General features: G+C 38.2%; 1 long non-coding RNA gene across 2 annotated transcripts in view; it reads right to left on the bottom strand.

Annotated features, from left to right (window-relative positions):
- LOC117427834 (uncharacterized) overlaps positions 1 to 22,188 on the bottom strand; it is a 43,511-nt gene that overhangs the window by 15,528 nt on the left and 5,795 nt on the right. Inside the window, exon 2 of one of the 2 annotated variants that reach the window (XR_004548242.3) lies at positions 2,294 to 2,395. The exons of the other annotated variant lie outside the window; for it this stretch is intronic. This is a non-coding gene — a long non-coding RNA (uncharacterized LOC117427834). The remainder of the gene's footprint in view (positions 1 to 2,293; positions 2,396 to 22,188) is intronic. 2 annotated transcript variants of the gene reach the window in all.

Here is a 22,188-nt window from a genome sequence, read left to right on the forward strand (position 1 = left end):
TCCTATGTCTAATTCTTACAGACTTACTTTACAGTGTAAAACTTTTAGGTTTGTATAATATTTCGATTAAAATATATTTTACAGCTGTTTAATAACGCTACCTTTAAAAAAGATTTAACGAGTTGTTAGCTTCAAACGAATGAATGGAGGAATCCGTTCATTAAAACCAGTTCTGAGTTCCCTTTATGTTCATATTAAAATGTAAATAATCCACACTGGTATGAAAGGGGACTTTGAGTTATTTTTACAGAGACACAAAAACAAAACAATTGGACTCCATTAGAATTGCCTTGTAAAGAAGCGCGACTGGTACCAGACCCCTTTATCGGCGCCTACTCCTAGAATGACTACTTTTCTTTTGATGGTTGTTCGCCGATGGATGAATGACAATAGGTGTACAAGCTTGCTAATTGCTTTTGAGTTGCTTAAGCCGTTGCTTCGGGTTTTAGTAGACCAGCTCTAACAATACGATGACCCCGTCCTCCCTCCTCCGCCCCCGTCATTGCCAGGGCAATCTGTCGCACAGTGCTTCCACATCATGGCCACAATTTACCGGTCAAGCGCTCTATTGTGGTCAGCACAATGCGTACACTCTGCCTTGCCCCCTCTCCCATTGCAGGCGGGTCAGTCTGTGAATAGACCACCGTTTCTCTTCTGGAACTCTCCAATTAAGTGGACATTTTCTCTGATTCGGCCTGCTGCGGCGATGACAAACAGAAAAGTACATTCCGAGGTCGGGGGGGGGGGGGGGGGGGGGGGCTGTTAAGGGAGCGTGGGAAGTGAAGGGCCCAGGGTTAGGGTACGTGTTTTTGACACAGGCTTGCCTGACTCTACCAACAACACCAAGGGAAGGTCTGTGTTGTAGCGGTGCAGACACATCGAGACTCCACACTATGGTATAAATACATGTTTGTATTATTCTGTTTTGAATGCATTTTTTTTTCACCAACTCCATCACTTTATTCATCATGTATTTTATTCATTGCATACCCCGATCCTGCTGTTTTTAGTGCCCTGTAAAACTACTCTGAATGTAGTGTGTAATAAATGGAACACAGCATTCTTGTTTTCATACTGTATACTCGTCCTTTATTTATAGGAACACAGAGAACAGAATCGGTATTTTCTGATTGGTTTTACAGACAAATACATTTTGAGGTGGGAAAGGCATCATGTAATTCGTTGCTATTTTAACAAATCTAACCACTGTTAGATCCAAGAGCCAGCAAACCCGAGTGCACGTTGTGGCAGGAATGCTATGTTCATAATGTTCTAATCTATACCATATCCAAGACGCTGGGAGTACCATACAACACCATGTGGGTCTCTAGGAAACCTTATTTTGTGTAGGTTTTATAATACACAATTCCTATACACTTGATAATGGAGGATTTTATGTAATGGTTTCAATATAATAATGTAATTTTGTTGAAGCTGACACCCTGGGATCCTTCAAGAAGCTGCTTGATGAGATTCTGGGATCAATAAGCTACTAACAACCAAATGAGCAAGACGGGCCGAATGGCCTCCTCTCGTTTGTAAACTTTCTTATGTTCTTATGTTCTAATATGAAATGCAGCCCTGGTAAATAGAACACTCTATAGAGCACTTTTCATTGCACATGATTCTTATGAACTATGAGGGGTCACGTAACTAACTTTGCTTTATGTTCATCTAGCAACGCCTGTGCCACCCTTCTGATCTTTTTGTTTAATCCCATTTAGCTACCCTTGGAAAGTACAGTTACAAAATGCTGAATGCAAGCTGGGCTTCTTTGCTAATGAATTTGTAACAGACGCTGCTACCTTCACCCCAAGCACAAGGGCTGATGATGTAACTACTATTGGTGGCAATGACTAAATTGGGGCTTGCGAGCTGGGCAGTGTGGTGCACTTCGGGAGAAACCTGTGTGTGAGAGGATGAGCCCAACAGATTTTTTTTTTACCCACAAGCACTAAGCATAGATTCATAGATGTGTCTGTGTGTGTACTTATATGTACATTCTGATGTATTATCTGAAGATCTCATGGCATCTGTAACCACAGACTGCAGGAAATTAATTGAGTTGTGGACCTGAGAAATAGAGTTCCCTTTCCAAGCCACTACAGTGCAGCTTGTGGTGCTCCAATTAAACACACACACGCACGCACGCGCACACGTACGCACGCACACACACACAAAAAACAATGCGCAGACAAACGAGACAAAAACTAATCAGCAAAACCCTAAAGTGCAATCAAATTGTGGAAGTGGAAGAGAGCTTGGTTTGAGTCTGTTCTACTGGTGCACTTACCCCAGGTGCTGAGGGATGGTTACACTGTCACACCACCAACCCAAAGAGGAGCAGCCCTAGACCGCTCTCTGCCAGGGGCCAGCTCCTGCACACCCCGCTCTTCTGTAAAAAGAACGGTACACAAGGGAGAGATCCACTTTTACTTTGAGGTATGAAACACTGTGGGGGTCTTAAATACAAGAGATTTAACCAACACCAATAGGGATAATGCATTGAAACGCTCTTTGCATTTTAGGCATAGTGCACTGATCACAATCGCCAAATAATACCAGGATTAAGAGACCTCCTTTGCTGCTTTTCTTCTCATTACAATACTGCACCCCAAATCGTCAGAGATCACCATTCCCAACAATGCAGTCCTTGTTATATGATGCAACAGTGATGGAAAAAATGTTTTGGTGGAATAAAATTGTCACACACATTTATCATCTCATTTCTTGTCCTTACTGGAGTATAATATAATTCCAGATAAATCCGTTTTTTTCTTAAAATAAATATCATTGATCAATTAATTTATATTAAGCCAACATGGATCCTTTCATTCGTGCTTGACACCCCTCTAATTGTTGCCAAGGCGATGACCTCGGTAAAGCAGCCATGTTTAATTAGCATGGAGGAGTGTGTCACTATGACTGCACTGCAGTACATTAATACACAATGCTGTGTGTCACGAACGAGCATTCCTGCTTCCTACGCAATCGAATCTTCCTCAGCATTCTTTTTACATTTAAAGGTGCAGGGGAACAGTTATCATTCGGTGCTGTTTGCATGATTCATTAAAAGGGATCATCGCACAGAAACTGTCTATTTAACGAGCACGAGCAGCAGACTTTCCTCATGTCAGTGTTTCTCCCACTGCTCGATACAACCAGTTCGTAAACAATTCACAATTCCCTTTTTTTTAGATAGTGCTTTATTATGGTTGTGGTTATTAATAGTATTATTTTAATGTGTAACATGCTTTACATATTATATTAGTCCTAGTATATTATGGAAATAATTAAAATAGAACAGTCCTATCTTTAAAAATGCACCGTTTCACAAATATTTAGAATTATTTGCATTTGGAAATCTAGTAGTTAAACTCGGAAAAAAGTGGTCTGCCCTTTGAAACATGTGCTATCTGAGAACCGCGGCTGCACTGCATTAACCCGTGATAAACACATGCGTGTGCAGAGAGGGCACATCCCGTTAGGGTTCCGGGCTTCGCTGTACCTTTACCAGCGCCCCGCCCAGCAGCGATCCTGAGTGGAAGGTAAAGACCCACCCATTGTAGAGAGGATGAGTTCTTCGTTGGCATGTTGTATGTATGCACAGGTTTGATCTTACATGGCTTTCATTGCTGTAGTTTGAAGGTTTTATAAAACTGGTTGTTGTGTTTGCTTTTGTATCCCGATGTCCCTGTTTTCTTCCTTCATGGCAACCCGATAGGAAGTAGAGAGATATGACGCATTGCACAAGCTCCTGTGAGCGTCATCCATAAACTCAAAGTGAAATACACTGGAAACAAAACAAGCATGATATAAAAAATACCCAAGGGAGGAGAAACATGATGAAAAGTACATGTTATTAACCTTTAACTAAAACACAGAGAAATCTAATCAAATACAGCACCCTTCGAGAGACGCGCTTTAGTTTTACTGGAATTGGAGGTGATTACTGATAAAGTCAAAGAAGGTCATACACGATAGGCTTGAATGTATACCTTCATGCAATCAGGAGGGTACACATTGGTACTGTATAGTGTGCTGTTCAATGAGGTTCTATGACAAAATGTCATTTTAAAACGCTTCTCTGAAATGTACTTGATTTTAAAAACAATGCAAAGAAAATGAACCTACTACTACTACTACTACTACTACTACTACTACTACTACTACTAATAATAATAATAATAATAATAATAATATAATTACATTTTCCCTGTAATTTTTAAAATGTTTTTTCTTAAAAAAAAAAAGTAAATGATGATCTAAGAGTAAACTTTTTTAAAAATAATTTCTAGCACGATTAATTTTCAGTGTAGGCGCAGTGAAATATTACATACTATTATATATCATTCACATAGGAAATAGTAAAGCTAATCCAATCTTTCTTTTTTTAAATTTAAATATACTATCTAAATATGGGCGTCTTTTTATAGTCTCTTCTCGGTGTATAGTTCCACTCAGCTTTTCAACACATTCTTTCATGGTCATCAAGGTATAATGAGATCTACAACATTGCGTATTTATTTCATGTATGGGCAGCAGTGTGGAGTAGTGGTTAGGGCTCTGGGCTCTTGACCGGAGGGTCGTGGGTTCAATCCCAGGTGGGGGACACTGCTGCTGTACCCTTGAGCAAGGTACTTTACCTAGATTGCTCCAGTAAAAACCCAACTGTATAAATGGGTAATTGTATGTAAAACATAATGTGTAAAAACTAACGTAATTGTATGTAAAACATAGTGTGATATCTTGTAACAATTGTAAGTCGCCCTGGATAAAGGCGTCTGCTAAGAAATAAATAAATAAATAAATAATAATAATAATAATAATAATAATAATAATAATAATAATAATAATAATAATAATAATAATAATAAAAGTTACACACCCAAACCCTTATTAGCAGTGAAACGTGAATCGAGGCTTCTGACTGAGAGCTGTCCCTGGTGCTGAAAATCTTCAGGTCCTGTAAAGTGTTGGTAGGGTACTGATATCGTAATATTATATTACAGGATTACACATTGTACTTCAACAACTCTAAAAATCCCACAGTACAAGAAACATGTTTGTAAACTTGACCCACCGTCATATTAATGATATGTCTCAGACATGTGTATCGCTGCTCGACGCTCTTAGTATGCATTTCTTGCTTTGCATTTCTCGTTAATGCTGCACATTATCACTGTTTTACAGCGTGTATTTCATGTCTTTAATAACAGCCTGCCAGCAGTAGCTGTGATGTTGTTTTATGATGCAATTTGGCAACATCTATTTCATTACATTTCGAAATGATAGCGTGGTTTGGTCCTTAGCTCCTTTGTTTTTGTTTTGTCACGGCGCTTCACTTTGACCTCTAGGTTTGAACGGTGATTTGCATTTTTGAACCCGTAAACACACGTTTAGCTGATACGCCTAACGAAATTCTCACGAACTATTTCTGTACAGCGGTCATCTTGAAGCACGTTTGGTAGTAGGGGAAAATAAACGTCGACTTTCTAATTGCCAATAAAAATCGGATGCTGGTGAAACTGATGTCCGTCATTGTTTCTTTGCCAGAATATTGAGTGGTTTGTTAGGATTTTACCTCTGAGTAATTGACATTCTTCGAACTCTGAACACCCCCACAGCCATGCCCTTGCTTTGTGTGTATAGTCTAGAGTTCACGAAGAACATGGGCATGCATAGGCAGTTTATTTAGATGTATTTGACTTCTACTGTTCATGTATTTATATACAATTATAGTTTAATGAAATATTTGAAATGTTAAATACTATGATATATGATTCATATAGGAAATAGCTAAAATAATCCAATTTTAATATACTATATAAACATCCATACAACCAAGCTGTTTGTTAGTAAATGATCCAGATATATTATTTTTAAACAGATCTTCAGAACTAGTAGTTACTAGATTTCTATCTGATATATATATATATATATATATATATATATATATATATATATATATATATATATATATATCAGCAATAGATTTGTCGTGTAAAAAGAGGTACATAAACGTATACAAAAAAATTACAATATCGCGCCGACTCTCTTTGCCTGTACCGTGACCTCGCAGCATTCAGCACTAGCGGCCGTGGACAGCGCCTCTGTATTCGCTTTCCCTAAATTGTTACGGGCAGGTCTGTAATAAAACAGGCATTGTTCAATTATAGTGATTTCCCATCTTATCCTTGGTTCCAAATAGTTTGGATGGTATTTATTAAATATATTTATTTCAGAACACTTCTAACCTATCCGTTCCCGTGTGTGCATGACGCATACTCTATGGTAAATCGGGCGTCGTGTTTTCTTTATTTTGTGACTGTTATATTAAAACTGGATGATTTTAAACGCGCAGCGTCCTTTTTTGGGAGTAGCACGGCTTAAATATGTATGCTTTGTACATCGTGGGATGTTGGATGTACCCGATTGTACAATTAAAACACCAACACAGCACAATACCCTACTCTAAAAAGAAAACGTCTACCATTATTAATTTGATCCTCGTTTAATTTCGTTAGTTTTTGTTTGCGTCACCTGAATGTTTGTGACTCCTGGACCAATCCTGTTAAGGTATTTCGTACCGCAATGCCTTTATTGGAATAGATATGATCGCCTCACAGGTGCTTCGCGAATGTATTAGACTGTAATTATAATTGAATTATTTGCAATAAAAAAACGAAATCAAACGTTCTAAATTAATTTAATCAACCTATATATATATATATATATATATATATATATATATATATATATATATATATATATATATATATATATAAACTATTTCAATCTAATCAAACAATTAAGGGCTGTAATTGTACGAGTGCTGTTTTCTTGGCGTCGCAAAAGAAATGATCCATTTTCAGCATTTCGCTCTCGCTAAAGAGTTTATTGGTTCTACTGTAACTATGCAAAAGAGACAGGGAATTCTGTATGAAGACGAAATATTAAAACAGGCAAATGGAGGATTCCTATTTTAAAACGCAGCAAGGAAGACAGTTCTACACTCTGTGGAACAGCTGGCTCTTAAAAGAATAGGGATATCTTTTTTAGATTGTGGATTTGGATAAATCAAATTTCATCGCAGTGATTTATAAACATTATAGCCGAAGCAACATAATCTTTTAATAATGTGCTTCACCTGTAACCTGGTCTAGTGATGCACCGGTGTTATATATGCATCACACATATGTTTAAAACGATACATTGCAAATAGTGTAACCCTGTCCCACCGTCATGTTAAAGCCGGATTACACTCCTCAAACCAGAACAGGCTCTCCCAAAATAAGACAAATGCGTTTTTGCCAGAAAGTCTTTGGGACTTTAATTATTATTATTATTATTATTATTTATTTCTTAGCAGACGCCCTTATCCAGGGCGACTTACAATCGTAAGCAAATACATTTCAAGTGTTACAATACAAGTAATACAATAAGAGCAAGATAAATACAATAACCTTTGTTCAAGCAAAGTACAAGTGTGACAAACCACAATTCAATAATACAGCAGATAATAGTGATAGTTACATCAGGATATGATTAAATAGTGATAGTTACATCAGGATATGATTAAATACAAAGTACTACAGGTTAAACACTTTAACAGCTACAAAAGTGTTTAATGGACTTAAACTCGTTGGTTTTTATAAAATGTATATTTTTTTTGAGAAAGCATTTATTTTTCCATTCAGAAAAACGAATTGTAAAGTAGATATACTGATGTATATTTGATCGGATGCCTCATGCCTCTATTATTTATGCATTAACTCTATTTAAAATACTGTAATATCAAAGGGTTTTTTTTCCCGATTTCCACGTGCTTTCCGTTAATAATTTGATCCATCGATATAATTGCAGATAAGACCTAGTTCACGGGTTTTTAAGGATTTTTCTTTAGGAAAGATACTGCAACAATATCTGTTCATACTAATAAGTCATTCGATATCACAAACGAATAGGTAAAGGTATTCATGGTAATATATACCATGGTAATATATACCAGGTGAGTATTATGGAATATCGCGGTGTTACTAATTTGCATGATCGAGTTTTTAATAGAAACGTTTTAGTTTAACTATGAACTATATTATTATTATTATTATTATTATTATTATTATTATTATTATTATTATTATTATTATTATTATTACCAAACAATACAAATGTAAAATGTACTCTATTTATACAAATTCTTGATAAAGCATGCAATATTTCGTTTCACAAAAGTAGGTTAAATCTGTAAACGGCTCATAGATTAAAAAATCTACTAATGTTAACAAAACGTAATGTTTACAATTATATTTCAGTCTAGAGGTTCTCTTTTAATGTAAATAATCTAGCAATTTTTTCCCCCTTTTTCCATTAAAATCTTTGTACTGTCTGGTCCTCTTAATTGTGTGACATTTGTATATAATCCAGGTTAATTAACTAAGGTTATTCAGAAATGGTGTAATTGTGTTTTCCAGAGGTGTACAGTTATAACAAACTCTCATAATTCAAGAGTTAAGGGTCGTATTTAAATAAGATCCAAAAACAGACATTTTAATGGAAAACTAAAAGTTATTTCTTATATTTTACATCCCCCTTTTTTAATCGTATTTTCTCAATAGGGCCTTGAGTTCGGATTGAGATATACATTAAAGATATCTAAAAAAAAAAAAAAAAAAACATTTCATTTTGAATTGTACATCTAACGTATAATTGCATCTAAATGATAGATTTGCTTATAGATTAGCGTTGTTAATGTGTGACAAACCAGAAACACTGAATACAAAACAAGGTCTATACATTGTAGGGCGACGGTGTTAAGTTCAATAAAATGACCCTCCTGACGTAACTCTGTCTGTCTTTGTGTATCTGAGTGAAACACTTGCAGTACTATATTGGGAGACTGCAGCACTGTCAAAATGATTGCAATGACAGATATTCCTGGCAGTTCTAAAGGTCGCACACACTGTATTAAAGTCGACTTTACACCTTGCATGCACATTGCATGATGTCGTATAGTGTCTTTTTCTCTGGTGCACTGTAGAGCAGCCCACGCCGCTCATATTAACGTTAACTTGCAACTCCGTTTAAGTTTGCAGGGTCTCTTTCGAATAGAACACCATGCTATTGTGCTGAGTCTAATACGTGCAATTTCAGAAAGTCCTGTAACTGTTTTTTTATTTTTTAATGTAATGCTAGTGATTACTGCACCCATGTATTGTTAGATGATTCTACAGCCCCCCCCCCCCCCCCCCCCCCCCCCCACACACACACAAATAAATAAACAACATTTATTTGGCTACTCAGTATAATATTAAAGATAAACGATTTCAAATGGTTTGGTAGTTTCACAAGGACCAATTACTACTACTACTACTACTACTACTACTACTACTACTACTACTACTACTACTACTACCACTACTACTAATAATAATAATAATATTTACGATTGTCTCGTTGTTATTGGATAGTGCTGTTTTATACAGCTGGCTGGTTTCCTATATCGTCAAGAACACTCATGAAACTCGATGTACAATACAGTAAATCAGTGAATTCTGTGTAATAAAGTCTTACAGGGAACATGAATATATATATATATATATATATATATATATATATATATATATATATATATATATATATATATATATATATATATTCATCATGGCCTAAAAGGTCCCTGCTTAAAATGAAATGAGAAGCATTGCACCCCTCCTGTGGCTTGGTTTTTCTTGATAACGTCCCATTAAATCGAGTGATTCTAGTCAGATCGGCTGAGCGCTGCATGTTCATCAGATGTATACTATACATTAGTTCTAGGATTAGTTCTTAGTTTTGTAGTTGTTAGTTGTTAATCGTGCCAGACTGAGGGGTATATATCACTCATGGGCAACTGTAGTTAAAATCATACGCAGTGGGGCTATTGAATCGACCTCAAGGATGGCGGATCCAATCACCGTCACGGTTTCTATCAGTATCTCTAACAGTGCGTGTGAGTCTCTTTGGGGAAAGTTGAAATGCAAGGTCTGATCCAGTTGTAATGTTTAAACGGCGGTGTTATTTAGATCAATTGAACGGACCCCAATATTATACAAATCACACTAGAAAAAACACCAAAACAGCACCTGCCATGTTATCGCCTAAAGCAAAACTGAAGGAGATTGCATGGCTTTTTTAAAGCAGGAACATTTGGCTGAAAACATCAAGTCAACTGCCTCCTTAAAGTACTACGAGCTGCTAAACTTTTGGGATTTGAGTGGCAGAACATCTGCAGATATAGCAGCTATGCATAAGCCGTTTTCATAGGAGGTAATGGATGCTTTGCAAAGTTAAAAAGATGCCCGACACGCATGTCTCCGCTGTTTGAACAGCAGCACGAAGTAGAGCCGGTAATTGAGATAAGTACGCTTACGTTAATAACGATGACGAGAGTAAGTAATTCGGGAGTACTCGGATCACACGGCGCTGTCCCTTCAGTACCACGCGCTCGCCTTAAACAATAGGACAGGAGACTCGGCACGAGGGGCCTGGGAAGTGCCGTGAAGCACGAGGAGCATATTAAGTTGAGAACATGCTCGGCACATTATTTCAATTACTAAACAATCAATGAGCTTTAAAGCGTATACCGGTTTAATTGTAGATTATGGCTTTATATACACTCAAAGAATTAGCCGGAGCGCTTCCCTATAATGACATGAAATGGATTGTGTGCATAGTTGGAAATCGAATAAGCCGGTTTCCCATTATGTAATACGTGCGACAATAAAAATATATATAGTTCGTGCATATCTTAGCAAGATTTCTTTTTGCTTACTATAATTGATCGATATTTTCTGAAAGGAAAAAGGACCCTCATTTTTTTTTACACTTGCAGCGGAGCTACAATTCCTTATTCGGAATCGGATGGCGTGCAGGGGAGAGGCAGCGTGATGCATGTTACCCCTCACGAGAACATATAATATTCAGCACGAGCTACAGCAGCGCTCTGCTGTCTTCCGGCCTTGCAGCCCGCTGCTCGGCTATGTCTGACTTATAGACGCGCACATTCAACCGCGATGACATAACCGACAAGTCCAAGGAACTGGTCTTTTGAGCACAGGGGAGGGTCAGTGACTTTGCTCTGCTTTGTGAGAGCAGTTTGTTGGTGTTTTTGAAACTCGAAAGCACTGTATTTAGAAATCGTGTTTACTGTAACAGCTGTTGGTGTTTTGTATGGTCCTCTGGCCTGGGGCTTGTATAATTCCAGGTGCAGAAACAAGATGTTAAATACAGGGGACAGGCAATGCGTCTGTAGCTCTGGTTTGCAAGGAATAGGTGCAATATAACAACAAAAACTGAAAATCAGTCTAGGTAGAGCATATGAAGTCACACATTATTATTATTATTATTATTATTATTATTATTATTATTATTGTGGTTGCAAAACGCGGAGAAGTGTGTCTTCTGCACCGTTACATAATCAATAATGACTAGAATGCTAAACTATATCTATGTAGTTTAGATCATTACAATAGACAGAATGTATAGAGTTTTCATTTAGAGAATACACCGTTTGCAAAATTGTGCAAAACAGATTCTGGGAAAGTGCTTGCCGGGGTCTTTGTGTTCAATTCAAATAGACGTGCAGCCGTGTCCCCTTCATTAGACATTGTAACACAGACAGTGTGCAATCCTTCGTCGTAGTCTGTGCTCGTTTAACACACCTTGTTTACACTGTATGAGCAAAAGGATAGGATTCAAATCCAGTGTGCTAGTAAGACCCAATCAACAGATCCGTGCAACACTGTGATCAGCCTTTACCGACGCGCTTCTTCACATTATTTCTCCAGACAGCACTTCGTGATCATGGCTGCCTCGGCTCCCCGCATGGTGAGGTATACGAGATATTCAACATGCCACGCACATTGCATGTGTTTATATTAATAACTCGGGACTGGAAGAGAAACACGATTTTTATTGATTTACCAGTCTAGGATGCACACAGTTAAGCAGATATGTATATCAGTCAATACAACGTTCCCTTTGCAGTGTAAGAATGTTGCGCATAGGCTACGGGTATACCTCCACTTTACACTGGGCAAGCTCGTGCCCCTTGCAACGCACCCATCCACCTTTGCGTCGCTAGGTCTGCGCTTCTGCGTCAAACAAATGCATTCTGTTATTGACAGGACGCGATAGCGAATCACTACCGCCGTATCTCCTCCATTTTGCACAAGCTGTTATTTAAAGGAAACACTCACTCACACGCACACACACTCACACACACACACACACACACACACACACACACACACACACACACACACACACATCTGAACGACATTTGTTCCTCTCCTTGAAATGAAGAGTATTATACAGAAGGGATATAGCTTTAGTAGCAACGGTTTAAACGCCAATTTACAATTCATTTGACAGTAATTTGTGAATACATTTACTCTCACTTTTTCAACAACAGAAAAATCTATCTCCCTCTTTGGTTGCTGTCTGTCATCCCTCTCCGTCCATCCCTCTTCCTATCTCCGCTCTGTTTTCCCTTTCCCTCCCATCACTCCATCTCTCTCGCACACACATTCCCCGTTCTCTCTCTCTCTCTCTCTCTCTCTCTCTCTCTCTCTCTCTCTCTCTCTTTCTCTCTCTCTCTCTCATTGAAATCGTGTGCAGCTGCACTATAATACATGTTGCATCTGTACTAGCGAGACCTTTTCTCCTTTTAAAATTACATGGCCTGTCTAACGGGGGATGTAAAGTAATCCAAAGCCACAATTAACTCATTCTCGTCAGGTTCTCATCCCATCCGCTCCTGGGCTCACTGAGACAGCTGGCAACAAGTGACACATCTCTCTTAAGAAAGAGGGTTCTAGAGCCTTCTACTACACACAGAACCCGCTTTCCCTTTCTTTTACTGTGTGTGTGTGTGTGTGTGTGTGTGTGTGTGTGTGTGTGTGTGTGTTTAGAAACATGTCCTAGCTAGTCGTGTCCATATTCACCAAGCTATGGTGAATATGGACACGTGTTTTTTAAGCAGTACCTTAATACCCATCCTTGTGAAATAGCTTTTATATTGAAATACCTATTAATCTATTTTTAGGTCGTTCCCGGTTAATGAATCAAGCATCTTTTTGAAACCCGACACATTGATGCATAAAAAGCGTTCTCCTTGTTAACCCCGAGTCTGTGACGTTTCATGTGTAAAACAAGTGTCTTTTCCCCAAAGAAAACATGAAGCTCATGACTGTTTGCTAATACGCTGCTCTGTTCTCATGACGCATTTCTTTTAAGCATTACAGTAGGCTGTGCGTGTTGCAACATCGGCAGTGTTACGTAAGTCTAAAGTGGTTTGATGGTTTTTATACTCTAAGTCTGCCAATTACAAAACAGACAGACAGTAATTACTATTAAAATAATACAAAAAATGCAGTTAATTGTCTGTATGCTCTCTCTCTCTCTCTCTCTCTCTCTCTCTCTCTCTCTCTCTCTCTCTCTCTCTCTCTCTCTCTCTCTCTCTTTGAATATTCATAATGCAAAGAGTTTTATTTTTAGACGTTACACAATGTATGGCGTCATTTTTTAGGTAATGTTTTTGGTGCATCTAAAGTTTTTTTTTCAATTAAGATGGTGAGATGTTTTTTTTTTAAATTATTTTTAAATATGTGTTTAATTATTTAACATTTGCTTTTACAGCTCAGTGTCTGTGTTACTGCTCGTTAAGAACACAACTTTCTGTTTGTCCATTGTTCCTTCAATACACTGTCAATTTAACATATGGATTCTTATAAAAGAAATAACCAATCCGGTGTTTTGCTGAAACTTGGAAACGATGCTGAAATAATGTAACAGAACAAAACACCTTTCACAGCAACCCTTCAGCGTCGTATTGAAATAGTTCTGTTCTGTGGAAGAGAAGGGCAGCTTGAGTTGACAACGCACCTGTTCCACAGAGAGGTCTGTTTCTACACATCCCCTCTCTGAAGGCTGATGATAAGTAATAGTGAAAGTACATTCTTCGTCCCACGAGGCTGCAGTGAATGGAATCTATTTGCAGAGGCGCTTACCTGATCAATCTAATCCCAACTCTCTTTTGTGCTGCCTTTTGAACACAGTAATCTACTTCGAGTGCACTTAATCACCGCTCTGGTGAGCATTGGTAATTTGTAAATTTCGCCTTTTCCCCCATTTTGGTAGCGTGTTTGTCAAATGGGTCATTGATAAGCCTACGAAAAGACGTGTTAGTGTGCGTGTATGTGATTAATTAATTCTTCTTATGTTACTATGTAACAGAAATACAATATGGGTCTGTGTTAGTTACAAACTTATTTTATGTACAGACCCTACATAATATTCAGTACTTATTTCCTACATTCTTTATTCTATCATTAAAACTATATTTTAAGGGATAAAACTCATTGATATTTGGAAACAATTAGAATATCAAGCATCTAATTATCGAGTCCTAAAAGTTCTATAGAACCATAGAGTTGATATTGCTGTGCACAGTTACAGTTACTATCGCAACAGAATACTGGATGCATATGAGATAGGTGATTTAGTATGCAGGTGATTTGTATGTATTGATTTATTATTATTATTATTATTATTATTATTATTATTATTATTATTATTATTATTATTATTATTATTATTCTCAGTAACTGTCATGTAACATCCAGAACCGTCTTTCCCATGTTCTTTTATTTTATACACAGTTCATAAGGAGATGGTATTTGTCTATTACTCGTCTATTCAGACAGTTTTGCAAATTGTAAAATTTTAATAAATTTTGATCTCGTTTTCTCTCCCATTTCCTTCCATTTTGATTATTCGCGCTCTATGTTCCTTTCTTAACTTCAGTCCCTTTTGATAAGTTCAAAGCGGCGCTCCTAAATGAAGGGCTGCAACGTTAATGAAGCCCGTTGAAGAGTGACAATTAGAAAGGATGCATTATGGAGGCCAGCTGAAAACCTGGGCTAATTCGGGTGGGGTATTGAAGGAATCACTGACATAATGTATTTTTTAAAATGTAGAATGGTGGTACCTTTGCCTTACCTTTTATATTACTCAAAGGGAGCGTTAACAGTGGGATAGTACAATCATGCACCCGAAATGGAAGTTAAAATTGCCTTGATTTCTTAAATGTTATGGGGTTGTAACGATGCAATCTGCAATCTATTTCATAACAGCCCATACAGACTGATGCTGATATCTCACCTGCAATCTTCCTGCTATAAGCAAACCTGTATGATGTCCACTTCTGTAACAGAAGCCGCTTTATAAATCTCGCTCTGCTCTTTTCATTTATATATATATATATATATATATATATATATATATATATATATATATATATATATATATATATATATATATATATATATATATTATTTTACTATATTTTTATGTTCACTTTCCTTTAACCATTTTAGCATAGCCGCAGCTCAAATAAACTACGATAACGAGCACCTCAGGCTACACGCGGGTTTGTTGTAAACCTCCCTAAGTTCTTATCATATTACAAAGGTCCTTTTTCCCGCAGCCAACACTGGGCACGGAAAAAACAAAGAAACAAACAAACTCCTTTTAAAAATCATGTCGCTGTTGACTAAAAGGATGGCTTTCTAAACAAACCCGCGATAACGCTTTATTTGCCAGTTTAAGATGTTCATGTAATATTTGTTGTCAATACAGTTTCTATCTGACTGTAAGTGCTTTTTAACGGTGGCCCAGGTTTGTAACAGTTAATCAAAGGCGCACAGACTCAAGGTTTATACTTAAACGTGCAGATCTGCCCTCGTTTAAAGAAACAGTGTCCCGTTTCTGCTGGATGGCAAAGGTTTTTCTGTGTCGCTTTATTGTATTTATGAACTCGGATTCACAGCAGCAAACACACCTAAATTGGAACTTCATTTAGAACTCGAAAAACTATATCGTTTCTCAACGACACTTACTACTGCTAATAATAAACATGCATACATACACACCTCTCACAACACACACATTGAAGAAAAGGATACGTTCGTCACATATGTCATAGCATATGTCATTTTAATTCCATAATTTTAATATCGATAATAAACGCCATGATTTAAATTGCTAAAAGTTTCAGTAAAAAAGTGGTATGTATGCATGCATGCATGTAAGCTAGTAAGACGGGTATTCAATGCATGTTTGGTATGGTGCATAACAAGCCGATGAATAGTCGTCCTTTTTGTTTTGTTTCGCCCAACTGAAAAGACTCAGTAGTTGGGAAAAGCGTTCTAATTATATAGAGGCACAGCTTATTTAAGTGATGAAAAGGGACTTGTCGTCTCATAGCAGCCCCTTAAATTCACCAAATAAGGAGCTCTAATGATGGGGTGAGAAGTAGTGAATGCCTAAAACAAACTATAGAGGAGCTAAACTAAAGCAGCCAGGGGCTTCAGATATATTAAATTACCGTGATTAGGAATGGATGCATGGCTCAAGCCTGCAGGAAGGCTGAGGAGCCTGAAAGTGGTGCTATTCATTTCTGGGGAGAAGGGTCAATAGGTCGGAGAAGTTCACAGGGCCTGTTTCTATTCTTATGCTAACATATAATACAGGCTCCAATGCTTACTGGCCTGGAAGATATAAATGATTCTGCAATAATCCTGGCCCCTCTGTTTGCCAGGAGAGTCGCTCTGTAGCTAATTGCAGCTGGCTGCTTTTCATTCACGGGGCTACCATAATGATGGCTGTGAAATTCGGGTTCAGATTCTTCGTCTCTGCTTTCCCCAGTACACTGTGAGATACACGATTGTGTTTTGATATCGGGGGTCGCTTTCAATGGTGTTCAATGGTGCTCGTTTCCCTCTGCAAACCCTTGCTTTCATTGCAATAGGGTTATATACAGTCGGCTGTATAGATTTTTAAGCACACACACACACACACACACACACACACACACACACACACACACACACACACACACACACACACACATACACACCTCAATATTCTGTTTTGTTAGGCTTTGCTTGTTCGACTGCAATCCACAATAAGATTTTCACTGTTTTTAGTTTAATGTTTTAATTTTTAGTTGAATGTTGACCAGCATATCTTCAGCTCTCTCTCCCTCCCCCCTCCCTCCCTCCCTCTCTCTCTCCCTCCCTCTCTCTCTCTCTCTCTCTCTCTCTCTCTCTCTCTCTCTTGCTTGTAGTTCCAAAAATCCTGCATTCTGTAAATAGATGAAGTTGTAATTGCTAACTGCCATTAGAGGGGTCGTTTTATTATTCAGCCTTGCAGAGTCATTTCTGGGTGTTTGCGAGTATGTGGACCCTGTCTGGTGCTCTGCACAATAGACCCTATTCATCTCGGTATGACAAGCAGAAAATCGGTCAGAATAAATTCATTAAAATAAATGATCGTCCGACTCCACGTGACCGCACACCTGCAATCCGAAGCGAGTAAAGACGCATGCCGCTGCTTTCGACGCTGGCACCAATGGCGGTTTATTACAAACATTTTGGCAGCGGTTTAGATTTTTGCTATTAATCGCTGCAATTGCCATATCTGATTTTGAACACGGCTATGACGTTGCATAGATTTTAGACATCAATTGTATTATTATTTTTAACTGAAGTAGTTTATCAGCAACTACATTTCAGCTGATTTTCCTATTTACTTGGGCTAAGGAGTATTAACCTGCACAGTGATAAGTAACGGTATCTGGAGTAATAATATGCAGACCCTAGATAGATAGATAGATAGATAGATAGATAGATAGATAGATAGATAGATAGATAGATAGATAGATAGATAGATAGATAGATAGATAGATAGATAGATAGATAGATAGATAGATAGATAGATAGATAGACAGACAGACACACGGTATATACATGTATCATTTCCAGGTCCAGTCTGGCCTGTGGTCTTTCAGTGGGATCCGATGGGTGATCATGAAACTCATTAAACGTGTATTGAAATCATTCAGATGGCAAGCGTGCTGGTGCCGCCCTCTTTCAAAGCACTTTGCTTCTTGTCTGGCTTTAGACCCTTTGGCCTCTGGTGCGATCAGGGTTGTTGCAGTGTGACCTTGTCCATGCCCTTTGATCTCCAAATCCAGACACGTTCTTCTAGATATGGTCTTCAGCATTCCACCACCAGGAGCTGGAGAGCTATACTAGCTTAGAGACTCATGCTCAAGTCAGCTACTTCCACGTACACCGATTAATTTTGAAGTCTCTAGGCTAAGCTTTCACAATCCCTAGACTATATATACATACATATACATCACAAACTACAATGCTTTCCTTTACAACAGACGTTTAAACAAATAAGCAATCGCCCTGTAACACCGGTAAGTCGCCTTGGAGAAAGACATCTGTCAAATAAATCTTTTGTAGGTGGGTGTAAATTGGCGCCATAACATTTTGCAGCTGTATACAGTGTGATAAGAACATAAGAACATAAGATAAAATACTACAGACTGCCTCAGCTCCTTTCGCCTTTTTTATTCCGTCCAGCCATAACACGATCTGGACAGTTTCCCCCTGTATCAATCAGGGTGGTCGGTCATTTAAACCAACGCGTGTCTGCTCCCATCCCACCACTGTCGGTGCATGAGGTCATGACCTTCTCAGTCCGTCTGCCTGATCTTCCACTTTTGATATCGGGGGTCGCTTTCAATGGTGTTCAATGGTTCAATGGTCACTCGCGGGGCGTTTCCTCCGCTCTTAAATTTCTGGACAGAAGGACGCGCGCGAACACTGATCAGTTCCATACTGTGTGCAGCCGGCGTTCACCCAACGCGTGCATGAACAGCGATGACCAACCCTGAAACCTCGATGACAGGAAGCTTAGAAATACTTGCTCTGAAATATAGTAATGCTCTTAATTTTATTATATAAAAAAAGTTTGTGGCGGATCACCACTGTTTACGATTTTCTAGTTCAATTTCTCTAGCTTATTGAATAAAGCGTAGATCGTACACTCCTGCTTTACCAGGAACATTGTATTGCTCTATAGGGTTATTATTTACTTGATCTCCAAAATCTACTTCCTCTGCACTTTACCTTGTAACCTGATCATTATATTTATTGCATAAGAGCATTTGAAAATAATGTTCAGCACACAGCTGTGTGGTTTTGTTCGTTTGTTTGTTTTTCAAACCATGACTTAATAACTTAGAAACGAGTCCCTACCTGTTCTTAATGGTTATATTCAGGACTGTTGGTGCGGGAATTAAAAACTGACGGTCATTACCGAGCGGTTTCATTCGCTGCTGTGTAACCACAAATAAAAGCCCTATATAGCACGCATTGCTTGAGTAGATAACCCAGCTGTTGTATTCAATAATAATGGTAGTGTTTCCCCTATACTACTACTACTAACGACCACTATTTATATGAATAGTACATCAGCAAAGGGCTGATTAGGGCATATTACTTCAAAGTGCGCGGTGTCCGCGAAAGAACAACATTAAAACATTTGGTTTTCAGGCCCACACGCGGGCAAGGTAAATGTATACATGTTAGCTTCTCCTTCACATCGCCGTCCCATCGGCTACATAGCAGGCGTGACATTGTAATACAACACTTATACAACAGGACAAACAACAGACAGCCACGTAACTGGCGTAACTGGCGTAACTGGCGTATAAAAACAAATTCAACCCCGTTTCCAATCAGGAATTGCCAGGTAAAGACAGAAGAAAGGGAATATTGAATACAGTCACACTAACTTAGTGGCAAATACATTTTTTCTGTACAGTATGGTTATTTTCTATGCATGCAGATCCAGTTATTGTAATGAGCACACCCCTTTTAATGTGCATTTGAGTGGAAACACAATTGACAAATTTTACTCATTTTATTATTAATAAAATGATTTATTATTGTACTTATTGTTATTATGCAGATTTTGTTTTCTGGTGGTATGTATTTTATTAGGATTAGGGATAATAATGCTTCTGAAGACACAATGGCATGTTATTCTGCTGGTGCACATTAAATAATAATTTCTAGCGTTTACGCAAACGATCCGGAACTGTAGTAACAACTGCCTCCCTCGTTTCACATGTAGCGCGGTGCAGACCACTAGAAACCCACGCACATACTGTAGGCAGTCTTTATTTGTCATGACAGTATTTCCTGAAATCGTACATTACAAATGCATGAAAACAAACGCGTCCTTTTAACGTCTGTCTGTACGCTGTTTCGGATCATTGTGTTGTAGGTTCCCACTTCTCCAGTTTTCAAAAATTGGCAAATATTCTGCCAATCAAATTGGCATTGCAGAAAAACAATAACACTACTCGCTGAGTCCTGTAGATGGCGCTGATCTGGAGTGAATGATTTTGTCATTGAGATTTGCAGCGCTGGGTACTGTGCACAGTGAGGATTCACCTGGTCGCGTTGGCAGATCTGAGCGCACTATATCACCGTGCATCTGATTGCGCCTGTATCTGCCTATACAATTATATCCAACATGTATTTAATGACATTTCAATTTAGCATGCTATGCAACGGGGATAACATTCTGTTTTTTTTTTATGTACAATTGAAACCATCTTTGTTTCATACGGGATTGAACATAATGCTGTTTAATGATGTGCAATTATAGACCCGTAATAAAATGCCTTCATATACTCAAAGATCTGCACTGACTGTCTCCGAGTGCGTCTATGTATGTGACAGCGTATTATTCATGTATGTGGCAATCTGTTACTCTTTTTAGAAGTGACTCTTCTTAATAAATAGTATCCAATACTGGGAAACGGTGGATTTGTTCTGTACCCTAAACGAGATGTGTTTTTATTAGAAGGACGAGGGACTCTTAACCAGCCCGGAGGAGTACTGTATACAGTGACTGTGATTGTGGGGCCTCGGGCTGCAACAAGCACATTCAGATCGCATTGCAATATGGCAGGACAGCACTATTCGTTTCACCTGACTCGAATTTGCATAATAAGAAAAGCCAATTATTGTTGTTTAGAATGCCTCACAGCTGCATGACGGGAACACCACAAGCAACTTTATTTGTCAACCTTCTGTAGTCAAAAAGTTACATTACAGCATCGTGATAAAAAAAAAAATGTATTCAAGGCTGGCGGGGTGAAGAGCGGCGGTGACGTGGCACTGCTTTTCTCTTGCGTATATTCAATATTGGGTGTTGTTTTTTGTAGTAAGACACACTTTGGTTTTGGCTAAACTCTTTTTTATTGACTTGTTACAGTATCTCATGTTAGCAAGGCTAAATAAGCGGGACGCCCTCATCCTTCGCATCTTGCTGGCTGTTATTTTAAAGAATATCTGCAAACGGGATTGGCTGGAAGGAAAATATTTCATTTTATCCGGCAAATAATAGTAATCACATTAAAAACACCAAACAGGACATAGGCAACGCGTAATCTGCTTCTAATGCTATTTCACTAATGGGGTATTTTTTCGGCTAAGTCAAAAATAACTTAATAAAGTGCTGTTAAATATTTAGCACGGATAAACTTGCGTGATAACAAGGGATTGGATTGTGTAGAATGGGTGAAAGGAGTGGGGGATGGTGCCCTGTTTGGTGAGCATTATGGTTTGGATTTAAAATCTGCAGCTGCATAAAATTGGTCAAATACGGAGCTTCCAGGAATTTCGTCTAAAGGGAGTTTGTGAACATCGAGATTATCATTAGATAATAGATGCAGCGAATCGACACATTTTGCAACATCGGAATTCCATTCGACATTGTGGGACTTGGCTATGGCATCGGTTATTCCCAGTGCCAAGGCTTTATAGGAGAATGTACCAGGACTACCCTAGGACTGCATTCAGCTCCTATGGCTGTGTAATCATTTAACGATAACACTGAGTGAAATACGAACACATCATTGCTGTTTGGTTTGTTAAACTAAATCAAAATGGAAATGTAGGACAAGGCTTGATATAGTGATACTATTACACACACACACACACACACACACACACACACACACACTATTTTGTATTGACCAGAACTTGTACTAGAAACCGAGTAAATTGTAGTTTACTTTCAAACCAATGGCTAACGACTGGTAAGGAAAATCTACCAATATTGAACTTAGAAAGTTACTTCATGTAAACACATTATTTAAGAGAAAGGGATCAAATATCTTGTTGTAAACACGTGGTTTTAACCTGAAAGCTAGAGGAAGGTTTTGTGTTTTTATATCATTGAAATTCCCTGTGCTAACAGGTGCGTTGTCTA

The sequence above is a fragment of the Acipenser ruthenus genome, chromosome 21 (assembly GCF_902713425.1).
Source record: "Acipenser ruthenus chromosome 21, fAciRut3.2 maternal haplotype, whole genome shotgun sequence".
NCBI classification, from domain to species: domain Eukaryota; kingdom Metazoa; phylum Chordata; class Actinopteri; order Acipenseriformes; family Acipenseridae; genus Acipenser; species Acipenser ruthenus.